The sequence below is a fragment of the Canis lupus genome, chromosome X, assembly GCF_048164855.1.
Source record: "Canis lupus baileyi chromosome X, mCanLup2.hap1, whole genome shotgun sequence".
Classification (NCBI taxonomy): domain Eukaryota; kingdom Metazoa; phylum Chordata; class Mammalia; order Carnivora; family Canidae; genus Canis; species Canis lupus.
Genome location: NC_132876.1, coordinates 7,866,326 through 7,892,618, shown reverse-complemented (window position 1 = coordinate 7,892,618; position 26,293 = coordinate 7,866,326). Strand labels below are relative to the sequence as shown.

At 35.6% G+C, this 26,293-nt stretch overlaps 1 long non-coding RNA gene across 4 annotated transcripts in view; it reads right to left on the bottom strand.

Annotated features, from left to right (window-relative positions):
* The window catches only part of LOC140628397 (uncharacterized), a 118,836-nt gene that overhangs the window by 53,237 nt on the left and 39,306 nt on the right, over nucleotides 1-26,293 (bottom strand). For 2 of the 4 annotated variants that reach the window (XR_012026647.1, XR_012026650.1), the window contains exons 1-2: nucleotides 20,457-20,665; nucleotides 29-154 (exon numbers count right to left, since the gene is read on the bottom strand). This is a non-coding gene — a long non-coding RNA (uncharacterized lncRNA). Of the gene's footprint in view, nucleotides 1-28; nucleotides 155-20,456; nucleotides 20,666-24,037; nucleotides 24,222-26,293 lie in introns of those variants that run through there. The other 2 variants (XR_012026649.1, XR_012026648.1) reach the window with 2 other exon arrangements.

The window sequence follows — 26,293 nt, the reverse complement described above, 5'->3', positions numbered from 1 at the left end:
CAGTACATTGCACATGATAGACTCTTACCATTTGTTGATTTGATGAAATGAGAAGCAACTCAATGTGACCAAAGATATGCCTCATGTGTCTATTTCATAGTATATATTTAAGCCAGGGAGAGAATCCACAAGAATCTTAGGAGTTGATTCTTTCCTACAATTAAAGAGACAGTTACAAAGTCAAGGTTTGGGTTATTTTTGACAGAAAGTCTAAATGTACTAAAAAATTTACACAAAATTTAATAAAGGGTTTGGATCAACACCAATCAAATCTTAGCACTCTAGAAGAGACGGGATTATGGTTGAGAATAAATCTCTATTTGTAAATAAGGAGTGTTCATCTCATTCCTTGCATTATGTAGGAAATTTCAACGAATTACCTCTGATTAATGAGAAACTCTTAACCCCACAAATATGGAATTTCTATATTCAGAGATTTCAGTTGAATGTGTACTTGCGAACCTTCTTTTACATTAGTAGATTTTATCCTTTGATTATTTGGCTGTCTGAAAAAAAATAGTTTTCTTATGAAGATAAAAAAAATCTTTGTTTTGAATGACATTTTAGTCTCTTTTAATGCCATATGTCATTTACTTGATTCACAGGTATTTTTACTGATTAATACCAGCTCTGCTTCATGCCTGAATGCGAGACTTCTATAATTTCAGTCATTTGCTTATTCATTGATTTGTTTTCATCCATTTCTGAGTCAAATATTTACTGAGAACCTAATATGTTCAGAGCCCTGCACTAAGCACTTATACACATAAATCTTCCATGTACCATGCCATTTCACTAAATACTTTGTTAAGTTTGATTTCCCAGTGACATACAAAGGGGTCATATTATTGTGACATTTTTAGACATCTCCTTATAGTTTATCACTATTTAATTTTTCTACCCCACTGTCTGAATCATGGAACCAACACTGTCTACCAGATAAAACCCTCTTGATTTTCTTTGCAACTGTGGTAGACAGAATCAAGGATAACCCCCAGTTGACTCACCCTTTGGTAGCCATACCCTTTTGTGATTTCACACTTCTGAGTGTGGGTGGGACTTGTAACTGGATTCTGACCATAGCAAAAGTGATGGTGCTGTATTTCTGGGATTACACTACATAGGAATTTGTCTTCTGTCTAAAATATTCTCTCACTTACTAGCTTTGATGGAGCAAGTGGCTATGTTGGGAGTGCCATGTGTCAAGGAACTGCGGGTGACTTCGAGGTAACTGCCATCAAGAAAATGAGGCCTTCAGTCCAATAATATTTACAGGAAACTAAATTCCACCAACAACCATACGAGTTTAGAGACAGATCCTTCCCCAGTTGTTGAACTTCCCCAGTTGTTGGGTTGTTGAGATAAGACCACAGTTCCAGCTGACACCTTGATGTCAGCCTTGTGAAACTCTAAAGCAGTGGACCCTGCTAGCTGTGCCAAGACTTCTGACCCACAGAAATAGTGAGACAATAAATGTATGCTTTTTTAAGCCACTAAGTTTTTGGTGATGCTCTTATGTAACAATAGAAAACTAACACCAATGGTTCCATTGTAGTGTTCTCCAGTGGTTCTACTTTTCTCCATCCTCTCTTTAAAAACACATGTTCCAAAGTAATATACCTCAGATATCCTAGTTTCCTCTTCCTAATTTCTATGGGCACTATTTTTATAAAGCTATCATCTCTTGCTTTTACCTAATAAATTCCAATTAAATTCCATAACATCTCTCCATTTTCGTCTAACTGCCACCTCGTTTTCAGAACTGCTATTTCAAAGATCAGATTATGCCATTTCCTATATTTAAAAAGGTACTTTCCTTCCCAACTCATTTGATGAAACTAGTATTACCCTGATACAAAAGTCAGCTAAAGATAGCACAAAAATAAATAAATAAATACAACATACCAATACACCTCATGAACTTAAAGTTTCTAAAACCCTCAATAAAATATTAGCAAATAGGGATCCCTGGGTGGCGCAGCGGTTTAGCGCCTGCCTTTGGCCCAGGGTGCGATCCTGGAGACCCAGGATCGAATCCCACGTCGGGCTCCCGGTGCATGGAGCCTGCTTCTCCCTCTGCCTATGTCTCTGCCTCTCTCTCTGTGTGTGACTATCATAAATAAATAAAAATTAAAAAAAAAAAAAAAATATTAGCAAATAAAATCTAACAATGTATAATAATAATTATACAACATGACTGTGACCAAATGGATTTATTCTAGGTTTACAAGTCTAGTTCAAAATTTAAAAATTAATTAATATAGGGGCACCTGGGTGGCTCAGTTGGTTAAGCAGCTAACTCTTGATATCATGGTCTCAGGGTTGTGAGATCAAGACCCACATCGGGCTCCTCACTCTTTGGGCAGTCTGCTTGAGATTCTTTACCTCTCCTTCTGCTCCTTCCGCCACTTGTGCACTCTCTCTCTCAAATAAGTAAATAAATCTTAAAAAAACTTAATATAATCTACTATATCAACAAGAAATAGAAGAAAAATCAAAACATCATATCATTTGAAGAAGAAAAAAACATTTTAAAAATCCAAAACAAAACAAAACAAAAAAATCCAAAACATATTCACAATACTTTTATCAAGTTAGGAATACAGAGAAATTACCTAAACTTGATAAAGAGCATCTACAAAAAAAACTTGCAGTAATATAATACTTAATGGTAAGACACCACCAAATTAGGAGAAAAGCAAAGATGTCAGCTATCACTACTTTTACTCAATATAATACTGAAAGTTCTAGCCACAAAAATTATGCAAAAAATACATAAAAGGCATAGAGACTGGAAAAGAAGAAATGAAAATAATCTGTTTGCAGATGACATGACTGTCAACATAGAAACTCCCAAGTAATCTATAAAAAAGAAAAAACTCCTAGAGCTAAAAAAGCGGAGTTCAGTAGAGTTTTGGGATACAAGATCAACGCATGAAAATCAATCATATTTCTATACACTAACAATGAACATATGGAAACTGAAATAAACAACAAAATATCATTTACAATGATACTTAACAAAACATGCACAACATCTGGATGCTGAAAATCATAAATGTTAATGAAATAACAAGAAGAAAAACTGAATAAATAAACATGGAATATGTTCATGGATTGAAAGACAACATAGTTAAATGTACCACATTTCCCCAAGTTGATTTATAGGCTAATGCAATTCCTATCAAAGAAAGATTCTTGGTAGACAGATATGCATAAGCTTATTTTAAAATTTATGCAGAAAGGCACAAGCCCTCCAATAGCTAAAACAATTTTGATAAAGAAGAAAAAAGTAGGAAGAATCAATCTACCATATACTAAAACTTTGTGTAGCTCCAGGAGTCAAAACAGTATGGAATTGGCAGAGAGATAGACATATATATCAATGGAATACAACAGGAAACCTAAAAATAGACCCACAAAAATATGTCCAACCAGTTTGGAATGCAGATCTGTCTTAATTCAGCACTGATAAACTTAAAAGTAATACTTCTTCCCATGGAAGGAAAACAGACCATGATGAAGGCAATGGTCACGGAGGAGGAGAAGATAGAGGAGTAGTATGAATGGGTGTAAAGAAGAAGGGGAATCCAGATTCTTTTTAGTGTTGGGGTGTTTTATCTAGGCTGCAGATGAGAACAGCTCCTTGAGACAAGACATCTTTAAGGTGGAAGATTCAGTCCTGGTTTCCTTTACTCAATTCACCAAGCCACAATTAATCTTTTGTTTTCTGCCCTGGGCCTTCTCTGACGTCATGAGTTGAAACAACAGTTAGAGCCTACTAGTCATGTGTGAATGTGTACCCCAGAAATGCAGAATAATTCTTCCTTCCTGAAGGCCACTCTCAAACAATGCATGATAGGAACGTGTTTAAGTGCTTCTTCCTGTCAATCATGGGGCAGATAATTCTGAGGAACAGCTTTATATTTTCCTCTGGATGCCCTGATGATCTAATGTCTTTTGTTTTCTCTTGATTTTTGACAATGTTTTCTTTGGTTCTCAAATTTTTCAAGGTAAGTTTGGCTTAAAAAGTCTAATGAGAAGCTGACTTTCCAGGATGCCTGGGTGGTACCCAGCCTACCTTCAGCTCAGGGTGTGATCCCGCGGTCCTGGGATTGAGTCCCACATTAGGCTGCCCGCAGGAGCCTGCTTTTCCCTCTCCCTATGTCTCTGCCTCTTTCCCTATATGTCTCATGAATAAATAAATCTTTAAAAAAAAAAAGAATCCGACTTTCCCTCTTTCTTAAGAAACTTGGTATTTTTGCCTAAATACCTAAAAGATTATTTTTATTTTTTCCCTTTAAAATTCAAGAGATTTACTAGATATTACCATTGTGTTTATTGTTATGGGTTACTTTTCCCAGGTCTATATTGTGCCCTTCCTAATACAGTATTCAGGTCTTTTAATTTCATAAAAGTTTTATTGAATTACATTTTTGTTTAGAATTTATTCTTCTTAATTGCTTTTCTCTCTGTAAATCCTAATTTATGAATATCATCAATAGCAGTGTTTTATGCCACAAGACAATGGCAAAACTAATTTTTAAAAACTCAAGAAAAGAAATATGAGGAAATATTTTATATCAAGCCAAGAGAAGACAGAAGAAATTGAGGGGTTCCTTTGTTAAGAACAGCTAAGTATTTGCGGGAACAGGCAAATCTAAAATTTCTTGCAAAATATGCAGGGCCTATTTGAGAATGGCAGCTGAAACCAGAAGGAATTGATGATGTGCAGGGCAATTTGACCCAGAATTTGTCACTTTGGCATGAGAATCATTTTGAGCTGATGACAATAAAGTTCCCACAGACTCAAGAGCTTTTCATCTCTCCTGATAACTGCCTAAAAGAATTTAGATAGATACAGAGCCTGCACCAGGCAGTGAGTCATTACCAAAGTTAACTTTTTTAAAAACATGAGCAAGATTTTGCATGACACGCAAACATTTGCTTACCAAACATTTATTTTTTTCACCTCCTTGTGATTCATTTTCCTCAACTTTGAAGTCTCACTCCCTTACAGCTTTCTCCCTGGTTCAGGATGGCATATAAGCTTCAATTGCTTATGGGTGGTTCTCATATTTTTATGGGGCCCTGTATTATTACATAATTAAATTTCATCTTCTTTCATCTGTTTTATGTCAATTATAAAATTAAACCAACCAGAAGAATCTAGAAGGGTAAAAAAAAATTTTCTCCTACAGGATTTTTGCACAATCTGTTTTGTGGGGGAATGCAAGAAGCCTGTTGTAAGGTCTGAAAAGAACAGAATAGTCTGGGTCCTATGAACTCTCAAAACAAACCAGATGAACTTTCTCTTGAATTCCTTTTATCTTTTCTTCATTTATTTAAGTTTATCCCTTTCACATTTTATCTCCCTTAAGAAGTATCATCTGTAATGTTTATTTGTGCTTATAATCCATCTAATCTTTATATCTGAAATATCTTTTATCTGTAACTACTTTCTAAGTACAATCACATCATCCTGAGTTTATCTAATTCAAATTTGTATTGTTCTTTCATATCTTCTATTATTTTGTTAATTCCTTTTAACTTGTTTTGAAATATTAAATAACATATTGTATTTGTTTTGGGGATATGTCTTTCTACAAATGCTTTTATTGTCTGTGGTGATATTATTCTGCTCCTTATTCTACTTTTAAAATTATACATTAGTATAGTATTCTTTCATGATAATGTTCTAATTCTTTTTGCGTTAAATTCATTTTTCTAAAGAAAAGTCCCACTCTTCTGGGGGGCGGTGATGGGTTAAAATAGATTTTCTTACTTTGTGGCTATGAAGTTCTCTTTCTTTGATTTTTACAGTGTTCAAACTGAATGAGTATGCATTTTCAGTAACCTCCTGGCTCTCTTTCCCCACCGCTATATAAACTATCTTTTTCCTTTGTCCCTAATGTCCCTGTTTTTCTTTTTTTTTAAAGATTTATTTATTTATTTTAGAGTGAGAGAGTGAGCATGGGGGAGGGGGGCGAGGAAGAGGGAGAGAGAATCTTAGACTCCACACTGAGCATGGAGCCTGATATAGAGCTCGATCCCATGATCCTGGGATCCTAACCAGAGACATAACCAAGAGTCAGACTCTTAACCAACTGTGCCATCCAGGCATCCCTACTCTTATTTTTCTGAATTGGGATTCTATTCCCAGGGATTGCCCTTCAATTTAGGGCTTTGTACTGACTAATACATTATGGATGTGTTTTTAAGTTAGAACCAACAATATTTGCTAATCATTAAGTGGAGTGTGAGAGAAAGTGGGTCAATGGTATTGACTCCAAGGTATTTATTTGGCTTGAGAAGTAGAAGTATGGAGTTTGCTTTAATGGGTATGGAGAGGGATTGAAGAGCAGATTGAAGTGCATGAGGGATGGGGATTGAGAGTTCAGGTTTAGGGATGTTGATTTTAAGCAAAACATTAGACATAAAAGTGGAAATATCAACTAGGTAGTGGGATCTGGAATTTTTGGAAGCTGTCAAGCCTGAAGATACATATTTGGGCACTGAGAATAAATATACAGTTTTAAAACCATGGGACTGGATGACACAAGGGGGTGAATGGAATTTATATTATGTAATTAGATAAGAGATCCCAGGACTAGCCTTGGGTCACTCCAAAGAAAAATAAGAAGAAATCAGTGAAACAAGGGAAAACTACAAATGTGGCACCTTAGAAGTTAAAGGTAAAAAAAGTTTCTCTAGGACAAGTGATCACCCGTGACAAATGCTGCTGATACCTACACATCAAATAAAGTGTATCTACAAGCTCAATTATGCTCACTTTATCTCAAATTGTGACCTCTCATACATCAATGAGATATTGTCAATATACAGATAGAGAAACTGAAGGCCTGACTAGAGAAGTATCTGTTGCAAAGTTTTAGAGCTAGTTAGAGGCAGGCCTAGTGTTAATTAACACTAAAGTTACCTTACACCCAACCTAGTGAACACTCAGCATTAAATCATACAGGTTTCCTTCCTGAGATGTCTTGCATTATATTAATAAATTGGTATTTTCAAAACTATAAAATCTTTAGTGCATATTATTATGCATTGTGTTTAACACAGTTTATTTAAATCTAGGGCAGGTGGAGAGGGGCTCTCATGAAAGCCCTCCTTAAGAACTCGAACAAAAGGATCCTAGATCATCTGGAATCTCGTACCACCAGATACCCAGAAGACCAGGGTGCAGTGAATTACAATAATCAATTCTAAAAATAAGGAGAAAAAGTACTAATTAGCCAGTCACATCTTTTTTGAGCACAGGTCATTATCTGGTAATATTGTAAAGACGGTGAAAGCATGTCTTAGTGTCAGCTGTAAGATAGTTATCAACCTACAGATACAAAGGCGATGGTGCTCCAACATGGATTTTGGAATTCAGAGATGGAAAAACAAATAGTAAAAACAATTGCCTCTAATAAAACCCTTCCTGACACTGCAAGGATTAATCAATAATTTTTCATAAAGAGAAAGACTTGAAAATCTCTTTGGGTCCATTTGAAATACTTCACTCTTCTGTCAATGTAGTTAACCTTCCAATTGCATGTGAATTCACATTTACACAGGCACATATTTCTTTACCTTTGCTGTCTTATGCAATTCACATACCACTCTGAAATTCAAGATATTTTTTTTTCAATTTGGAAATAAAAAGGTTAACAATGTAAAAATACAGAGATTGTTACAGCAAACATTTACCCCTTGCCTAGAATGTGACAGATAGTATTTTGCTATACTCATATTATGTTTTTAAAATATAAGCAACTTTTCTGATAACTGTTGCACCTAGAAATTCCTCCTCAATCCTATTCTCCTACCTTAGCCCCTCCACAAAAGAAGTCATGTATTTTGTATTTATTCTACCAATCCATATTTTATAGACAACGTATTTATCTCCATAAATGCTATATATTGTTTATTTTTAAATTACATAAATGATATCCATACTATGTGTATCTTCCTGCAAATCATTTGTTTCCCACAGCATTAGATTTAGAAAATCTATCATTTGATGCATAGAAATCTAGTTCATTATTTTTAACTGGTACATAAAATATCAGACTTCATGAATATACCAAACTTTGTCCATTTTTCTTTTTTTTTTTTTTTTTTTTTTAAAGATTTATTTATTTATTCATTCAGAGAGAGTGAAGAGAGAGGCAGAGACACAGGCAGAGGGAGAAGCAGGCTCCATGCAGGGAGCCCGATGTGGGACTCGATCCCGGGTCTCCAGGATCACACCCCAGGCTGCAGGCAGCGCTAAACCGCTGCGCCACCGGGGCTGCCCTTTGTCCATTTTTCTATTGATGCACATTTATTTCCAATCTTTATCACAAATTGCGCTGCACTGATGCAATGATACATGCCTCTTTGCACTCAAATAGAAGAGCTTCCCAGGAATTATATCTAGAAGTAGAATTAGTATAAGTACAAATTCAGATTTTCTAGCTGTTTCTTAATTGCCTTCTGCAAAAATGGTTGGCTTAATTTGTATACTCACCAGGAGTATATACTTGTTAGTGCCAGAGTTTATAGTTTTTGCCAATCTGAAGAGTATGAAATGGTATTTCACTGATTTTTATTTATATTCCCCTGATTATTATGGAGGTATAGCAGTTTTTTATATATTTATTTGTCATTCAATTTTTTCTACTGTGAATTACCTATTTGTATGTATTGCCTATTTTTCTCCTAGTTTGTTCATACTATCTTTATTCTCTGGTATAATGTCTTCATATATTTTGGATTCTAATTCTTTCTCCATTGGATATGTTAGAAATATCTTCTCCTAATCTGGTGTCTTTTAACTTTTTCATGGTATTTTTTTTTTCGTCACATGAATGTTTTAAATTTTGATGTTATCATTTTAATTTTAAATAAATCTTTTAGAAGAGATGCCTGGGTGGCTCAGCAGTTGGGTGTCTGCCTTTGGCTCTGGGCATGATCCTGGGGTCTGGGTATTGAGTCCCACATTGGGATCCCTGCAGGGAGACTGCTTCTCCCTCTGCCTATGTCCCTGCTCCTCTATGTCTCTCTCTCATGAATAAATAAATAAAATCTTAAAAGAAATAAATCTTTTAAGAGAAATTCTCTTTATTCACAAAATCATGAAAATATTTTCTCATATATATTTAAATATGTTTAAAGTTTTTTTTGTTCACATTTAAGTCTTACCCAGTTGGAATTTATTTTCATGTATGGGGCAAAGTAAGGATCTAATTTTAGGCTTTGTGTTTTTCACTTAACTGGTAACTAACTGCCTAAGCATCACATGTTTAACTGTCCTTTTACCCTGATAAACTCTAATACCACCTCTGATATATAACAAGTTTACTTATATGAGTTATTGGTACATCCACTTTTGTAAACTATAAAATTGCAATATTAATATATTTATCTGCTTTATTATAGGGAATTCCTAGAAAGTCTGTCTCTGTGGGCTAGGAGGGAGAAACTGCAATGCTTGAGTAAGTCTTTGGATTATTTTTTTCTGTATTCACCCTCTGGTTTCAAGACAACTATCAAGTTGATAGAAAACTTTACTGTAGAATGATGAGAACTAATTCAGGGTAGGAAGCGATAGGAAATGCTCATTATACTGTTGGGAACCCAGGGTCACTCGTAAAGGATATAAGCTACCCCTAGATTATAAACCAAACAATGGTCATTGACCAGCAGTGTAACTCTGAGCAAGGGAGCTAATATTTCAGAGCCATTTTGTCATCTATTAAATGGTCATAACAATACTTCGAAGGCAGAACAGATATGAGAAATGAGACATTATGCAAAATGGTGAGCATGGTGCCTGGTATATCACAAGACTTTCATAAACGTATGTTTCCTACTCAAAAAGGATGAACACTTACAATCGGACTAACAATTTTGTTCACTCAATTTCATAACTTTATCTCCATTATTTTGGCAGTATCCTCTTCCTGCTTGCTGAGCAAGTTCTAAAATGTAAGAATTATAGAAACTAACAAAGGAGTAGACTTATCATGGGATGCTGTCTACAGCTGCACTGTTGGAAGAGAAATGTAGAAATGTCTGTAAACACAGTCAGCATCTACTCTTCACTCTCAGAAGGTATAGAGCAGAAGGCTAAACTAGCAGTGATTCTCAAATTTTATCATTCATCAGTGTCCCCTGAAGGACTTAAATACTCTGGGCCATGATCCCAAAGTTCTGGTTCTGTAGACCCAGGTGGAGATCTTGGAATTTGCATCTCAATAATGTGGTCCAGGGAATGCTGGAGTTCCTAGTCCAGGGGCCACACTCTGAGAACCACTGTTCTATAGTGTCACTACATGTGTGTTTTTGCCATTAAATACTTCCTGATGTTGTTTTCTTTGAAATATGCTGCACTGGAGAAATTTACTTACAACTTGCTATGCAATAGCCATATCAATCAAAAGAAGATTTTAGAAGAACATATTGTACGATAATTATGTTATTTCAAGTCAATTTGTGACACTGTTTGTAGAAAATAACTATAAAACTGAGACACAAATAAATTGTTGAGTTTCCAACTGGGTAGAAAATGTAAATTCTTTTAACACTACATTTGTGCAACTCATGTGGTCAAAGAAACCACAATGACACATTCAATGTGCTATATATTTTTATCATAGCAATCATATTAATATTAAATCTCCAATGGAATCACACAAGCAAAACAACTGGATTAGGAGAAATGCCTGCTGGGACTAGTTTTAGATAATGGAAAACAAAAGAAAATCTGTTTCTGGTAAAGCATAAAACGCTGAGATCTAATCAGTTTAAGAGACAGCTTGGGCATAGTTGAAAAAACTTCGCACATGGAATCAAAGACTGTCTAATTACCCAATATTCCAGTAACTAGCCATATAAACTTGGAAAGGCATCCTAATCACTGTTTTCAGCTTCCTAACCTGTAAAGTGGGGATGAAAACTCCCACTTTAGGAGCTCCTTATAAAGATCATGCAAGATATATAAATCTACTTTCTAAACTCTAACGTGCTATCAATATTAGAGTATCATCTGTCAATCAGAGACATGCGAGGCAGGTAGCAAGGAAGTGATACTCAAAACATTCTCTTCCATAATAATAAGTGAGAGAAGGAGCAAGTAAAGCTGACAACATTAAGTCGCCCAATATTAGGGTTGCTAGATTTAGCAAATAAAAATACAGGATACATAGTCAAATTTAAATTTCAGTTAACCAAGTGATTTTTTAATACAAATATTTCCCATACAATATTTGGAATTTATATATATTAAAATTTTTATTTTATTAGTATCAATTCAAATTAACTGTGTATCTGTTGTAGGAGGTCATTGAGAAAATGAGGCTGCTGGTGGACCCATAAACTAGACTCAGGCAATCTGAGGTTCATTACCCCTTCCCTTGTCCTTGGAACATGTATCCCCCCTTGCCTTCCCTGCCCAGAAGCTGCCCCAAGGACACAGACATAGCCTTGAGATAGTAATGTGGTGTTGAGACCATCTGGAGAATAGATGTGACTGAACCTTGTAAGGCCTCTAATATAAACTCTTAGGAGTCTCGCAATTGGGTAGAGATCTACTGATTTTTTTTTTTTAAGATTTTGTTTATTTACTCATAGAGACACAGGAAGAGAGAGAGAGAGGCAGAGACACAGACAGAGGGAGAAGCAGGCTCCACGCAGGAAGCCTGACATGGGACTCGATCCCAGGTCTCCAGGATCACACCCCAGGCTGCAGGCAGCACTAAACCACTGGGCCACTGGGGCTGCCCAAGATCTACTGATCTTGCAGCCATCCAAGATAAGCTTTGAATGTAAGTTCCCTTGTTAAAACTGCCACCCACCAATCTGGAATGGCCTGCCTTTCTTATGGTCTCTCCTTGCCCTCTAGGTACAGGTTTCAGTTTTGAATTTCACCTGGGGAACTCCCAAGGTCATGAACCAATAGTATCCACTATTTTATCTAGTAACTCTACTCAAAAATATTTCATTCCTAAAGATCAGGGGGAAATGATCCAATGTTTCCATTCTCTTTAAACATCCAGGCCCTTCTGCAACCCTAACCCCTAATTCCTGCAAGTCAATGACCTCTTTCAGGGCAAGGGTTATTCCCATTGCATTTACACCACTTCAATGGACATGTCTGATTCCAGGAATTCTCCATTTGTTCCTACTGCTTCCTTAAAAGAAGCTAAGTCTCTGAAAATTAAATGAAATACACAATATTGGGCCGAGCAAGAACTAAATGTCTTTTCTTGAATGTTTACCTGGGCTCTTTCCGTTCTACTCACATTCCTACCCCAACCCATGACACCCTACCCACTGCTACCACCAGAAAGAAGAGGAAAAAAAGGAAGGTATTATCTGGTCATATAGGTAGAAGTGAATTAAGAAATCAATAGGCATTAATATGCATAAATGAGAACTAATAAAATCAAGGAATTGATGGTATTTGACATAATGCCTCAAGGTAAAACAAATCCATCCATTTCAACTAATGTATCTTCAAGATTCAGAAGACGCACTTGAGGGCTTCCACAATTTTCCATGGCACACCTAACTTGCTCATATGGCCAGTTCATCATGAATACTGTAGAAAAAACAGCAGGGTTTTCAGTAGTCAGCATAGCAGTAGGTTTTTTACATTTGTGCTTCCAAAACTCCGGTTTTGTTTGTTCAGTATAGAATTTTTAATTATCCTGGTACAGAAAATATGTATATGCCAAAATGGAACCAAAATCCAGATGGATTTCAAGCCTTGGCAGAGCATTTCACAAGCAAGTCTCAACTACATCCTTGATGGTTTGTCATTGTCTTTCCTATTATCTTCTCTTTTTCATATGATGATCACATAGCAGAGAGTTCACTCCTTCGAAAAACCAATATTGCCATTACCTCCTGTCTTTTCTTTAATTTCTCTTAAATTCTGATAAGGCAAATACTCAAAGTCTAGTTCATACATTAGTAGAAAGATGTGCAAAGAACATATAAGTCCTGTATAGTAGTAGTTCTCCAAATTCACTGAATAATAGAATAAATTTGGGGAGATTTTAAAACAATGATGCCTGAGTCCCAACCTCCTTCCCTTTTAAAACGTAATTGCTCTAGGGTATCCAGGTACCTGGTCATGCAGGTATTTACTTAATGGCTCCCTAGGTCTTTAAATGTGCAAACAAGTTGAGACGCACTAATTTAGGAAAGCTTGGATACAATTAGAACCACTTGGGTGGTTTGGGGGAGTTCTTAAAAATCCCCAATTCTCAGGATAGACCTCAGAGCAATTAAATAATATCTGAGACTGGGACCCAGGCATGTAATTTAAAGTTGTCAGGATGATTCCAATGTGAATCCAAGGCTGAGAACCACTGTTTTAAGCTGTAGTGGCTTTTCATGCCCTTCCCTTGGCACTTCATTCATTGGAAGAGGACAGAGGGCAATGATTTGTTCATCTCTTTAAGCTTACATTTGAACACAGTGAGTTCTGACTCATCCTGAGTGCTTGGAAAGTATTTGTTTAATGCATGCTGATATTTAAAGATTTTAACACATTGAAGACACAGGAATTCTAACACATAGTTAAATATACTGTCCTGACATCTTGGATAATAAAATATCATATCTCATTCTATCTATCTATCTATCTATCTATCTATCTATCTATCATCTACAGTATCATATATACTAGACATGAATGACATTAGCTATGAGTATATGATGTTAATGCACACATTCTGCATCTCTGAATTTTACTTTTCATATAACTGCTAAGATTAAATGGAAGTGTTTGTACATGCTCCGTATAGTTTCATCCAATAGTCAAAACAAAACTACATGTAGGTGATACTCTATCTTTGTGACCAATCTAGGATTGTCATATTTGGCAGGAAAACAAAGAGAAACAGAATCTAAATTAAATTTGAATTTCAAAAGAACAATAATCAATTATTTTTAGTATAAGTATGCAATATTTGGGACATACTAGAAAATGCCTGCCTTTTGTTTCTATGAAACTCAAATTTAACTGAGTATCCTACATTTTATCTGGGAACCTGAGACCAGAGTGTTAAGCATACAAATATCTTTAAAATAAAAAGCAAGAAAAGTAAAAATACTAATAAAAATGTAACTGATGGTTACAAAACTGCCTAGGTACTATCTTTTAAAAGCCACCTTGCAGTCACCTTATAAAAAAAGAGATTTTAGTTATAAACTTCTATTTTAAATTATAAATGTCTAATGATTTTATAAACCTATCAAGCATAAGGCTTCTAATTTAGGACATAGTTAAAGTTTCCTGGTGGTAATTAATCACCTACTGAAGCACTGTCGTTTTCAAAAGCAATGTACTTTAGGTTTTCACGCTACTTAATGTTCAGTATATTTGGGAGTAGATTCAGGAAATAAGTATCAACCTTACTTAATCATCAACAGAATTATAAATGGAATATCAGCAGACAAGAGAGAGCTAACCATAAAATAAAATGTATTTAAAAACCATTGATGAAACTTACTTTAACATAACAAAATGATACATAACTCTTTCAATGGGTTCATATATGTTGATTATAATTTCTTTTTTAAAAGATTTATTTATTTCTTCTTGAGAGATAGAGAGAGAGAGGGAGGGAGGAGAGAGAGTAGGGGCAGAGGGAGAGAATCTCATCAGATTCCCTGCAAGTACGGAGCCCAATGTGGGGCTGGATCCCACAAGCCATGAGATCATGACCTGAGTCAAAATCACAAGTTGGACGTTTAGGGATCCCTGGGTGGCGCAGCGGTTTGGCGCCTGCCTTTGGCCCAGGGCGCGATCCTGGAGACCCAGGATCGAATCCCACGTCGGGCTCCCGGTGCATGGAGCCTGCTTCTCCCTCTGCCTGTGTCTCTACCTCTCTCTCTCTATCTCTCTCTCTGTGTGACTATCATAAATAAATAAAAAAAAAAAAATTAAAAAAAAAAAACAAAAAAAAAAAAACAAAAAACAAGTTGGACGTTTAATTGAGTGAGCCACCCAGGAGCCCTGATTATCTATTTTCTATTTTAAAACATCATTGATGTGGGCAAATACAAAATACAAAACACTACTTCAACAACTTAAACACAAAGAGGACTTACTAATAAATTTGAGAAAAGGGCTTAGGCTACTTGCCTTTGAAACATACCCATTCTAATAAGAAAAGTCACATGAGAATACAGATAGACTGAGTCTAGGACTGACTACCCCAGTGGTTGGGGACTAGCAATATGAATTTCACTTGAGAACCTGTTAGAAAGATAAATTATTAGGCTTCCACCTCAATCTACTGAATCAGAAACTTTAATCCAGAAAACTGGTTTGAGAAGACCTGCAGGGGGTTGCTGTTGCATACTAAAGTTTGAAGATAAAGATTTGAATCCTGCCTCTGTCATCACCAAGCTGAGTAACATACAAATCCCAAATGGATAGAATTTCAAGCCCATCACTCTTAAAGAAATTAAAATCTACATTGAAGGCAGACTTGTCCTGAGAATTCATAGAGATAACAAACATGAAAACACTTTGTGAATCTAAAAGACTGTAGAGAAAGGGAGACTGAACATGAGAGACTCCTAACTCTGGGAAACGAACTAGGGGTGGTGGAAGGGGAGGTGGGCGGGGGGGGGGTGGGGGTGACTGGGTGACGGGCACTGAGGGGGGCACTTGATGGGATGAGCACTGGGTGTTATGCTATATGTTGGCAAATTGAACACCAATAAAAAATAAATTTACAAAAAAAATAAATAAAAGACTGTAGAAACATGAGTAATCTATGATCTATCATGTGGAAATTTAAAAAAACAAAGCCTTTGAAACTCATAATGATACTTGTTCAATATATGATCAAGTATGTACGTTTGTTCTTATTACTTTTGGTCATTTTTATTACCAAATAACAGACACAATAAGGAAAAAAATCAAGATTAAAATGATCTTGGGACTTAAGCTATCAATTCTGTCTGCTCAAAGCATCCTATTTAATGTTAAATGTTTTACCCAGACCTATATCCCTTATTATCATTTCTAAGTGGAACAAGTCTAATGATGATTTTCCATATATGTGAGGACATAGGGGGAGAACTTATAATGGGGACTAGGTTTATTGGGCTCAAGAACTGGCTTTGCTGTTCATTCACTGTGTGATTTTAGGCAAGTGATTTAGGCAAGTGCCTGCCCCTCTATACATACTGATCAGTTTAACAAGATGAGCTCTGGGGCCTCTTTAAGCTCTAAACACTATGCTAGGTATGTATTAACATCTTAATACTTCCCATCTTTTTTTATTATTTTATTTTATTTTATTTAAATTCAAGTTAGTTAACATATAGTATAGTATTGGTTTCTGGAATAGACTTTAGTGATTCATCACTTACATGTAACACCCAGTCCTCATCCCAATAAGTGTCTTCTTTACTACCCAGCATCCATTTAGTCCATCCCCCTACCCACCGCCCTCCAGCAGCCCTCAGTTTGTTTCCTAGACTTGCGTCTCTTATGGTTTGCCTCCTACTCTTTTTCTTATTTTTATTTTTCCTTCCTTTTCATCTGTTTTGTTTCTTAAATTCCACATACGAGTGAAATCATATGTTTGGGTTTTTCTGACTGGCTTTTTTTGCTTAACATAATATACTCTAGTTCCATCTGCATTGCTGCAAATGGCAAGATTTCACTCTTGTTGATGGCTGAGTAATATTTCATTGTATATATATACAGCACATCTTTGTCCATTCATCAGTTGGTGGATATTTGGGCTCTTTCCATAATTTGGCTATTGTTGACAATGCTGCTATAAACATGGGGAGCATATGCCCCTTCAAATCAGCATTTTTGAATCCTTTAGCTAAATACCTAGTAGTGTAATTGCTAGATCATAGGGTAGTTCTATTTTTAACTTTTTGAAGAACCTTCACACTATTTTGCAGAGTATCTGCAATAGTTTGCATTCCCAACAGTGCAAAAGGGTTCCCCTTTCTCTGCATCCTCACCAACATCTGCTGTTTTCTGAGTTAATTTTAGCCATTCTGACAGGTGTGAGTTGGTATCTCATTGTGGTTTTGATTTATGTTTCCCTAATGATGAGTGATGTTGAGCATTTTTACATGTGTCTATTGGCCATTTGTGTTTTCTTTGGAGAAACGTCTGTTCATGTCTTCTGCCCATTTCTTAACTGGATTATTTATTTCTCTTATCCCACCCTCTCCTATTGGCAACCAGCAGCTTAGTGAGAATTACTCTGATCCCATTCAACTTATTTTAGATTTTTAAGGAATCCAAAATGGTGTATCTTTCTTAGGGTCCAGGAATTATGAAAAAGAAACAAATCTCTAAAAAAACATTTTATCTACTTTTAAAATTTTTTCAGTGTATGTAGACCAAATATTTTATCTGACCAAATTCAAAACATAAAGACTTAGAAAAATGAGCTTTGGGGTGCCTGGGTGGCTCAGTCAGTTAAGTGCCTGCCTTTGGCTTCGGTCATGATCCCTGGGTCATGGGATTGAGCCCCACGATGGGCTCCCTACTTATAGAGAGTCTGCTTCTCCCTCTCCTTCCCTCTCGTGCTTTCTCTCACTCTCTCTCTCTCTCTCTCTAATAAATAAGTAAATAAAATCTTTTTAAAAAAGAAGAATGAGTTCTCAGTTCAGTCCACCACAACTGTATCACTGCTTCTGAAACCTAATCTCTACTTCATGTAGACAGAAGGGTCTATTTAGTAGGTGTGTTGTTTTGTCACTTAGAGTAATAACTCTAAGTAAAATATACTTTAGATGGCTACTTTAAGCAAGAAAATTTCAAGGTCAGAAGTAGAACTTTTTCAAGAGATACATAATCAAAAATCAATATTTCAAGCAAAATATATTGACTTTGAATGTGCAGAGGAATAAAAATTCAAAAGTATTAATTAATGTATAGGCATCTCTCTAGAATATTCATTGACTAGTAGAGGAGTATCCATTTATTGTTCTAATAACTTCAGGGAGTTTTTAGCCCTTAGAAGATGCAGAAGGATGTTGAGATCTATATTTCAACTTTTAAAGTACCATTTTAAGAAGCTGTACATGGTAAATTTTCTCCTTAGAGAACCATTTTTTTAACCATGTACTGTAGTTCACTTAAAACTGAAATATAAACTACAATTAGCATATGTCTACAGAACACCAGCCATGTCACAAAAAGAAAAAAATAAAAAAATAAAAAAAAAATAAAAATAAAAAAAAAAAATATATATATATAAGCATTATCCATGTAGATTTTCTATATGATACTATTAATTTTATTTATTATTTATGCTCACATCTTCCTCTAAAAGAATCCTAGGAGATAGTAAGTTAGGTAGACAATACATGTTTATTGAGTATTAACTGTGTGCTTAGTCCTATACTTGGTGTTATAAATGCAATGCTAATAAAACATATATGGTCTTTCCTGTCACTAAGCTTATAATCACTTCAGAGAGAGAGAGAAAAAAAATTAAAAATACACAAATAGATTAATACAGAAATAAAGTCACAATAAGTTAATTGAAGGAAATAGAGGGTATAGTAGTAGTGAATTGAATAGGGATCTAATTAGAATGGTCAGGAAAGAACTCTCTGTGGATATTGTTGAGGTGAAACATGAATGACAAGGGGAAAACAGGTTAGGTATAGAGTAGCCCTGGGAGAAAAGAACAAGGTATCTTTCTGGATGAAGAGAAAATTGACTAGTAAAAATAAAAACTAAAGGAATAGAATAGTGAATAAAGTTCCATCCTTATCCTTCCAAAACACATAGTCCTGCAGGGAGTACAAATATTAAACAGATATTTACCAGTAAAGGTAAATAAGTCAGCCACGTAATGTAATGGAGAGTTACAGGGCACTTTGGGGGCATCAAATAATAGTGTCAAAACTGGCTTGTAGAAATCATGAAAGTCTTCTTAGAAATAAAGGTGTTTAAATATGAGAATTAGGGGTCAAACTAATAAATTACACATATAATAGAAAAGAAGGACCATAAAAATGTCTGTATAAGTATAGTATAAGGTTTCAGGAAAGAACTACAAAGTAACTGCAAGTTAAAGGCTGGCGTAATCATTAGTATTCTTCTCACTGTGATAATTTTACCAGCCTCCAAATTTTGGTTATAATTTGGCCTTGGTGGAAGATGAACACATCGACTGATGTCAGTTGAAAGTCCCCCTATATGGTTAATATTCTCACTGTAAATTAATATAATTTCCCTTTAATTATAAAAATTTCACTCAAATATAAAAATTCTTGTCAGGATTAGCTATGTTGGCAAAGGAACCTTTTCCTTAGAATCTCTAGACTATAAAAAAGTAATTCAGAGAATTTCCAAAAACAATTAATTTCTATAATGGAGGCACCATGATGGCCACGGGAATTTTTGTTTTTCTGAGGACTTACCTGTTTTTAATAGTTTTTCTTAATCCTCATAATACCTATTCAGTCCCTGTTTGTGGGTTTCTTTTCTTTTTCTTTCTTTCTTTTTTTTTTTTTTTTTTTTTTGTGTAGCTTCTTTGGGCTTCCTCTTTCCTTTACAGAGTTTTTCTTAATCAATGTAAAATATACATAACATTAAAATTTCCATTCTAGCCATTTAACAATTCAATGGCATTAATCACACTCATGATGATATGCAATCATCACTACTATTTATTTCCAAAACTTGTTCAGTGCCCCAAAGTGACTTTTGTAATTATTAATCAATAACTCCAAATTTCCCCCTCCACCAAGCATCTGGGAACCTCTGATCTACTTTCTGTTTCAATTAATATGTCTATATCTAATGTAAAATATTTTTATAATTGTAGGTAGCTGAGAGCTTTTTATGTATAAAAAGATTGGAACGGTCTTATTGATATATCTCTGAACACTAACTGCACACAGTTGCTATTTGACCAACTTTCTCAAGACTGAGGATGAATACTTAAACTATAAAATTCTTAGAGTAAAAAATTCATACTTGATATAAGGAATAAAGGACATAAAACATATATAGTGTAGTACAATAAAGGAAAACAAGAGTTTGGGACTGAGATGGAACTAGACTTTAACCTGACTGCGCAATTAGCAAAATATCTGTATATATTTGGGCAATCTATTTAACTTCTGTGTCTCTTTCATCACATGCATAATGGATAAAATTGCTGATGAGATTAAGAGGGAAAAATACCAAACCTATCATCATGGAATATTTTAAAAATTAGCTAAAGAGAAGGGCAGAGAAGTCAGTGATAAGTTTGATCATCTAAATCTCTCAGTCAAGTCCAATAATGCCTAATTTTACTTGCCACTTAATCTCCTTAACAATGCCCAAGAATTTTAGACCCATAATAGGGTCGATTACAGTTTCTGAGAAATCCTTTCTATTAGTTACTACATAAAATTTCTGTGACAAAATGACTACCGTGACTGGGTTGCAGAAAAACTGGACTTACGGTTTCTCATTTCTTTTGTCTCTGTATTCGTTTTGTGACCTTGTCCGGGCCAGCCATTTTCTTTGTAAAATGTCCACACTGTTCTTTTCACAAAAGTGAAATGGTTATACAAAGTAATAAAACGTTAAAATGTACTGGAGGAAAAAGAAAATCATTGTTTATTTTGAAGACAAGAATATTATGTATGATATGCTTAATACAAAAATCAAAGCATGTGAAAAGTTTGGTTTATAAAACAAAATTTAAATAAATAAATAAAACAAAAAAACAAAAAAACAAAATTTTAAGACATTGTAACTAATATATATTAAAAGGATAAAGATAGATAAAGAAGAGCTGTTAGTTTTAATTTTATCTTAATATTTCATTCTACCAAAGTACTCACTAGCAAAAGAAGGATATCCAAAAAGCACTCAAATATCATGGAACTTGGGAAGAGAGCTTGTGTTTATATAATAGCAAGAGCAATAAATAGATTCTTAGCAGTGGTGTACTGGAGCCAGCTTGCATAGGGAAGCAGGAACAGACTGTTCACGTCTCTTCCCAATTCCACATTCAGTGACATCACACAGCTAGTTTGAAATCAGCCATGGTGGGAATATTCACGCCAAGAAAGCTGGTAAACTATGGGAATCAGGGCTTTTTTTCCCCCCAGAAAGTTACTACCATATAACTGGTTCTTGGCCACAGTTACTTGATGGCTATTGAAGGAAGAAAGGTGGAAACACAAGTCCTTTCTAGGCCTGAGATTGTGTGCAAAACTTTTTCTAAGATCTGGGAACACTTTTAGTAATGTAAGCACTTCTCACACTTTAACATGAGTAGAAATCACTTAAGGATCTTGTGAAAATGCAAATCCTAATTCAGTATGTTTGTGATTATATATATTTTTACACTCTCCTTGGTGAAGGCTATGCTGCTGGGCCAATGGTCATATGAGCAGCAGGGGTTATGGGATATCTAATTAATTTCCTTTAGACAAACAAGACCTGGGGAAGTAGGGGGATGGACTTTTGCCATAAAAAATTTTTAGTTATCACTGTGGAAACCAAGCTCCTGAAGATCATCTACAGAAATGATTTTTGGGGACAGCCCTGGTGGCACACGTCAGGCTCTCTGTATGATGTATGATGCCTGCTTCTCCCTCTGCCTGTGTCTCTGCCTCTCTCTGTCTCTATGAATAAATAAATAAAATCTTTAAAAAAATGATTTTTGGTTATTGTTTCAGTGGTAGAATATACAAATATATATATATATCTCAAAAGTATATTCTATTTCTTTTACAAAATATGGAAAAATTCCTCTTCCCTAAATAATATGCTGTTTATTCTACTTGAAATTCTATTAAAACTAATACATAATCTCTAGTTAAAAATTGAAGAGTAGGACAGCCTAATGTGGGACCCAAGAAATTTAACAAAAATCCCCTACCCCTGGACAAGCAGAGTAGGACTAACTCCATTTTGTGCTACACTCGCCATCTCCTGTATGACCCCCACATGACCTGCTTATATGCTTAAGGCGCTCCCCCACCCTAGTCAAGCCGCTGAGCACACCCTTAGGGAAACAGGCTCATATAGGAATGCGAAGCCCCTAGCTGCCAAAGAATGTAAACCCTGCCTTTTGCCTGCCAAACCTGCGCACCAATTCTCACCAGAGTGATAGGCTAGCTCAAAAGGTCACTATAGGGTAAATTGTAATTCAATTGGCCACCTGCATATGGACCGACATGACTGTGCAACTTTCTGTGTGTGTTACAATCTCATTGGCCACTGGCCCCTATAAAACTGCTACGCCTCTTAACCTCGGGGTCCAAGTCCCTGCTCTGCTATGTTGGGTATGCTTGGACCCAAGCTCGAGCTTGTTAATAAACCCTCGTGTACTTGCATCGGTGTTGGCTCCTCGGTGGTTTCTTGGGTTCGCAATCTTGGGCACAACATATTCTACTTGAAATTCTATTAAAACTAATACATAATCTCTAGTTAAAAATTGAAGAGTAGGGCAGCCCTGATGGCTCAGCGGTTTAGCGCTGCCTTCAGCCCAGGGCATGATCCTGGAGACTCCGATTGAGTCCCACATTGGGCTCCCTGCATGGAGCCTGCTTCTCCCTCTGCCTGGGTCTCTGCCTCTCTGGGTCTCTCATGAATAAATGAATAAAATCTTAAAAAAAAAAAAAAAACCTGAAGAGTAATGTTATTTTACTATTCTATTCCATTCTCTCAAAATCTGCCAAAAGCATAGAAAGAACAGGGTAGAAACTGTGTGCGCATGTGCATGCGTGGGTGCGTGCATGCTAATATGTATGGGGGGGGTGGATTTGTGCTCAAACTCGTGAGGAAATAACCACTACATCAACCCACAAGTTTTGAAGCCTGTCTACAGAAAAACTATGAAATATGAATAAAATCAAGGGACAAGATTCAGACATAAAGTATATACCTCTTAGCTCTTCACAAAAAAAAAAAAATAATAAAGTATATACCTCTTTACACTTTGAGGATTCAGAGTTCCTCAAAAATAATTAGTGCTATCCCTAGTGTTACATTCAACAATCTTTCAATCACACTGATATAACATGTTTATCATGCTCTAACCTGCTATCCAGCTGGGACTGCCAGAGGTAAAATGCAGAAGACAGAATGACAGAAGAGAAACACTAATCACTACAGTACACAATGGAGAACCTATAGCTTAAGGGATTTACTGTGAATGACCAATCACGTGTATGCTAGTAATTGAGAGAAGATACAGCACTAGCTAAAAAGGATAGACATCGGGCAGCTCATGTGGCTTAGCGGTTTAGTGCCACCTTCAGCCCAGGGCTGATCCTGGAGAACCCGAATCGAGTCCCATGTCGGGCTCCTGCGTGGGGCCTGACTCTGCCTGTCTCTCTCTCTCTCTCTATCTCTCTATCTCACATGAATGAATAAATAAAATCTTAAAAAAAAAAAAAAAAAAGGATAGACATCTGTGGTGAGAAGCTGGCCCAGGAAGTGAACCTATGTCAAAGACACTGGCATCTTCACATCAGTATTTTTGTCCCCACATCTAAAGTATGGCTGACATCATTAAAAGATAAAAATAATCCAAAGCAATAAGAATTAAATTATCTAAAAGAAATTGAAAAAAAATTATGTTTTAGTTAAACAAGGTATTAAACACACGCAAAACAGAAGAGAATAACATGTATCATAAAGACAATTATCCAAAAGAGAAAATTATCCAAAGAATCGGAAGATGGGTTCAACAATTATTTCTTCATAGTCTCAAAAATAATTACAAATAGCATGAATTGGATAACAAAAAACAACTACAATAAGAAGGCAGAGGATCAAAACTTATATGATGATGGAAACAAAAACCTAGTAGAACCCAGAAAACAAGTGGAAAAGAAAGATCTAAGCATTATAGACATAAGATCATATTAAAAATAACACAATTATATATAAACATTATTGAAAATATAGTGGAACTTAATGAAAAAGCACGAATGTATTACACTAAATAAAAGCTAAACAAAAGCAAGCTTTTTAAATACTAAAAACAATCCCCAAGAACCAGACCAAAGATTTCCAACTCACCCAGAACTGGTAATTCTGAAGAATAAAGCAAGACACACAAAGGCTAAGAAAGGCTTGACTATGCAGATGAAAAGGATATACTGTATCACAGGGGGAAAGAACGTACAGAACAGTCCGCAATGAGAACCGATCTCGAAGTTGCTGAATTTCAAGGATAAAGGAAGATACGTGTAGGCATTCAGGAAGAAGTAACAAGTCAATTACAAAGAGGGTTCTATTTTCCACTTGCAATGACAGATTAACTGATACTAAACCTCCTCTCCTGCTGTGAAACCAGAAAACTGGACAGAATATATGACACAATTGTTTCCAGACGGTGGACAACAATCAGTTTAGGGCTGTGAGTATTTCCTTTCAAAAAAAGATAAACTGAGCCCCAAGACCACCACAATTGTATGCCTTTCTGGACCACAGAACAAGGATGGAGAAATGAAACTAAAATAGTGGTCTTGCTAATTTAAGGAGGCAAAGATGTGAGTCTGGAGAAGATGAAGCATCTAAAAATAATAGAGTAGATACCTAGAGAAGTTATACAGAACAAGAACTGCAAATTTCTGCATAGAGATCCCTTGAGATTTTGGCTATATATTAAGCTATGAATGTATAGTATAAAATTCCAAAAGGGCAAATAACATATCTTGGAGATTAGAAAATTTAACAATTCTTAGAGTTTACATAGGATGATGGAGGTTTTTAAAGTCTAATCAGCCAGGATGGAGAGACTATGTTAAATGCCCAGAGCATTGAGTAGAGATCCCAGAAGGATCATGCTTTGGAAGTAGGCATAGAATAACCCTAGAGTAAAGATTACTATTAATATGATGGAGAAAGCCTAAATATCAGCCTCTGAAGGAGAAGCAGGCCTGTAAGTAACCTAAATCATCGCCAAAAAAAAAAAAAAAAAGGCAAAGACATTCTTTTAGGGAGGAATAAAAAATCCAGACACTCAGCAATGGAGAATGACAATGTCTAGTGTACAATAAAAAGTTCCTATACATGTGAAGAATCAGATAGACTCATGATTGGGAGAAAAAACTCAACAGAAACAGAGCCAGGTATGAACAAGATGATGAAAACAGCAGAAAAATAGATTTAAACGGCTATTACAACAATGCACCAGTAGTTAAAGGAAGGCATAAACATGATAAATAAAAGATGTTAAAGTAAATAACATTGAATTTCTAGAGCCTCAAAATACAATTCTTGAAAAATTCATTGTATGGATTTAGCAACAGATAAGACACTGCAGGAAAAAAAAAAAGTAACTGAACCTAGGGGCACCTGGATGGCTCATAAAGTATCTGCCTTCGGCTCAGGTCATGATCCTGGGGTCTTGGGATCAGGCTCCCTGCTCAGCTGGGAGCCTTCTTCTCCCTCTCAGTCTGCCCGCCGTGTACTCACTCTCTCTGTCAAATAAATAAAATATTTTTGAAAAAGTAACTGAACCGAAAGATATGACAAGAGAAACTATTGAATCTAAACCACAGATAGAAAAAAATGCTGTAAAAATATGAACAGTGTCTCAGCGATGTATAGGGAAATACATAAAAGTCTAACATATGTGTGATTGTTGATGGAAAAAGATAAGGGGCAGAAAAAATATTGAAAGAAGCAAAGGCTAGGTTGTCAGCAAAAACAATAGTAGAATAAGAACCTATAGAAATTCTCTCTTCCATAAAACCAATGAGAAAACTGGCAAAAAATACCAGCATCAACAATTTCAGAACTCTGGAAACTAATGAAATGCTTGCAGCAATCCAGGGAACACTTAGTCAAGAAAAATGGCCAAAACTCTTTAAGGCCAATCCTCTACAAAAGCAATAAAGAACACTGGCAAAATAATCTGACATAGTCAACTTTAAATAATTCTGGAAATTAACCAAAGGCTTGCAGCAATCTAAGGAGCTTTTTTTTTTTTTCCAAAAAACAGTGAAATATTGGTAAGAAGAGCGTTTTTATTAGCTCTATTCTCATAGAGTCATGTATGCAAATATTTATAAGTTACTAATAATAACCAAAAACTGCTGAGGGGGACAAATGTTTATCATGTAATAAATAGATAAACACATTATGATAAGGCTTCATTTTCACATATACATGGGTACATATTTTAGTCTCTCGTGTATTCAAAATAAAGGATAAAAAGAAGAAAACCTTTCCTCATTGACTAAAATTCTCTAGATACTACCTTATCTCTCTTCCTTATTGACAACTTTTCAAGATCTGTTTACAGTGGCTTTCTCTTCTTCACTTTCC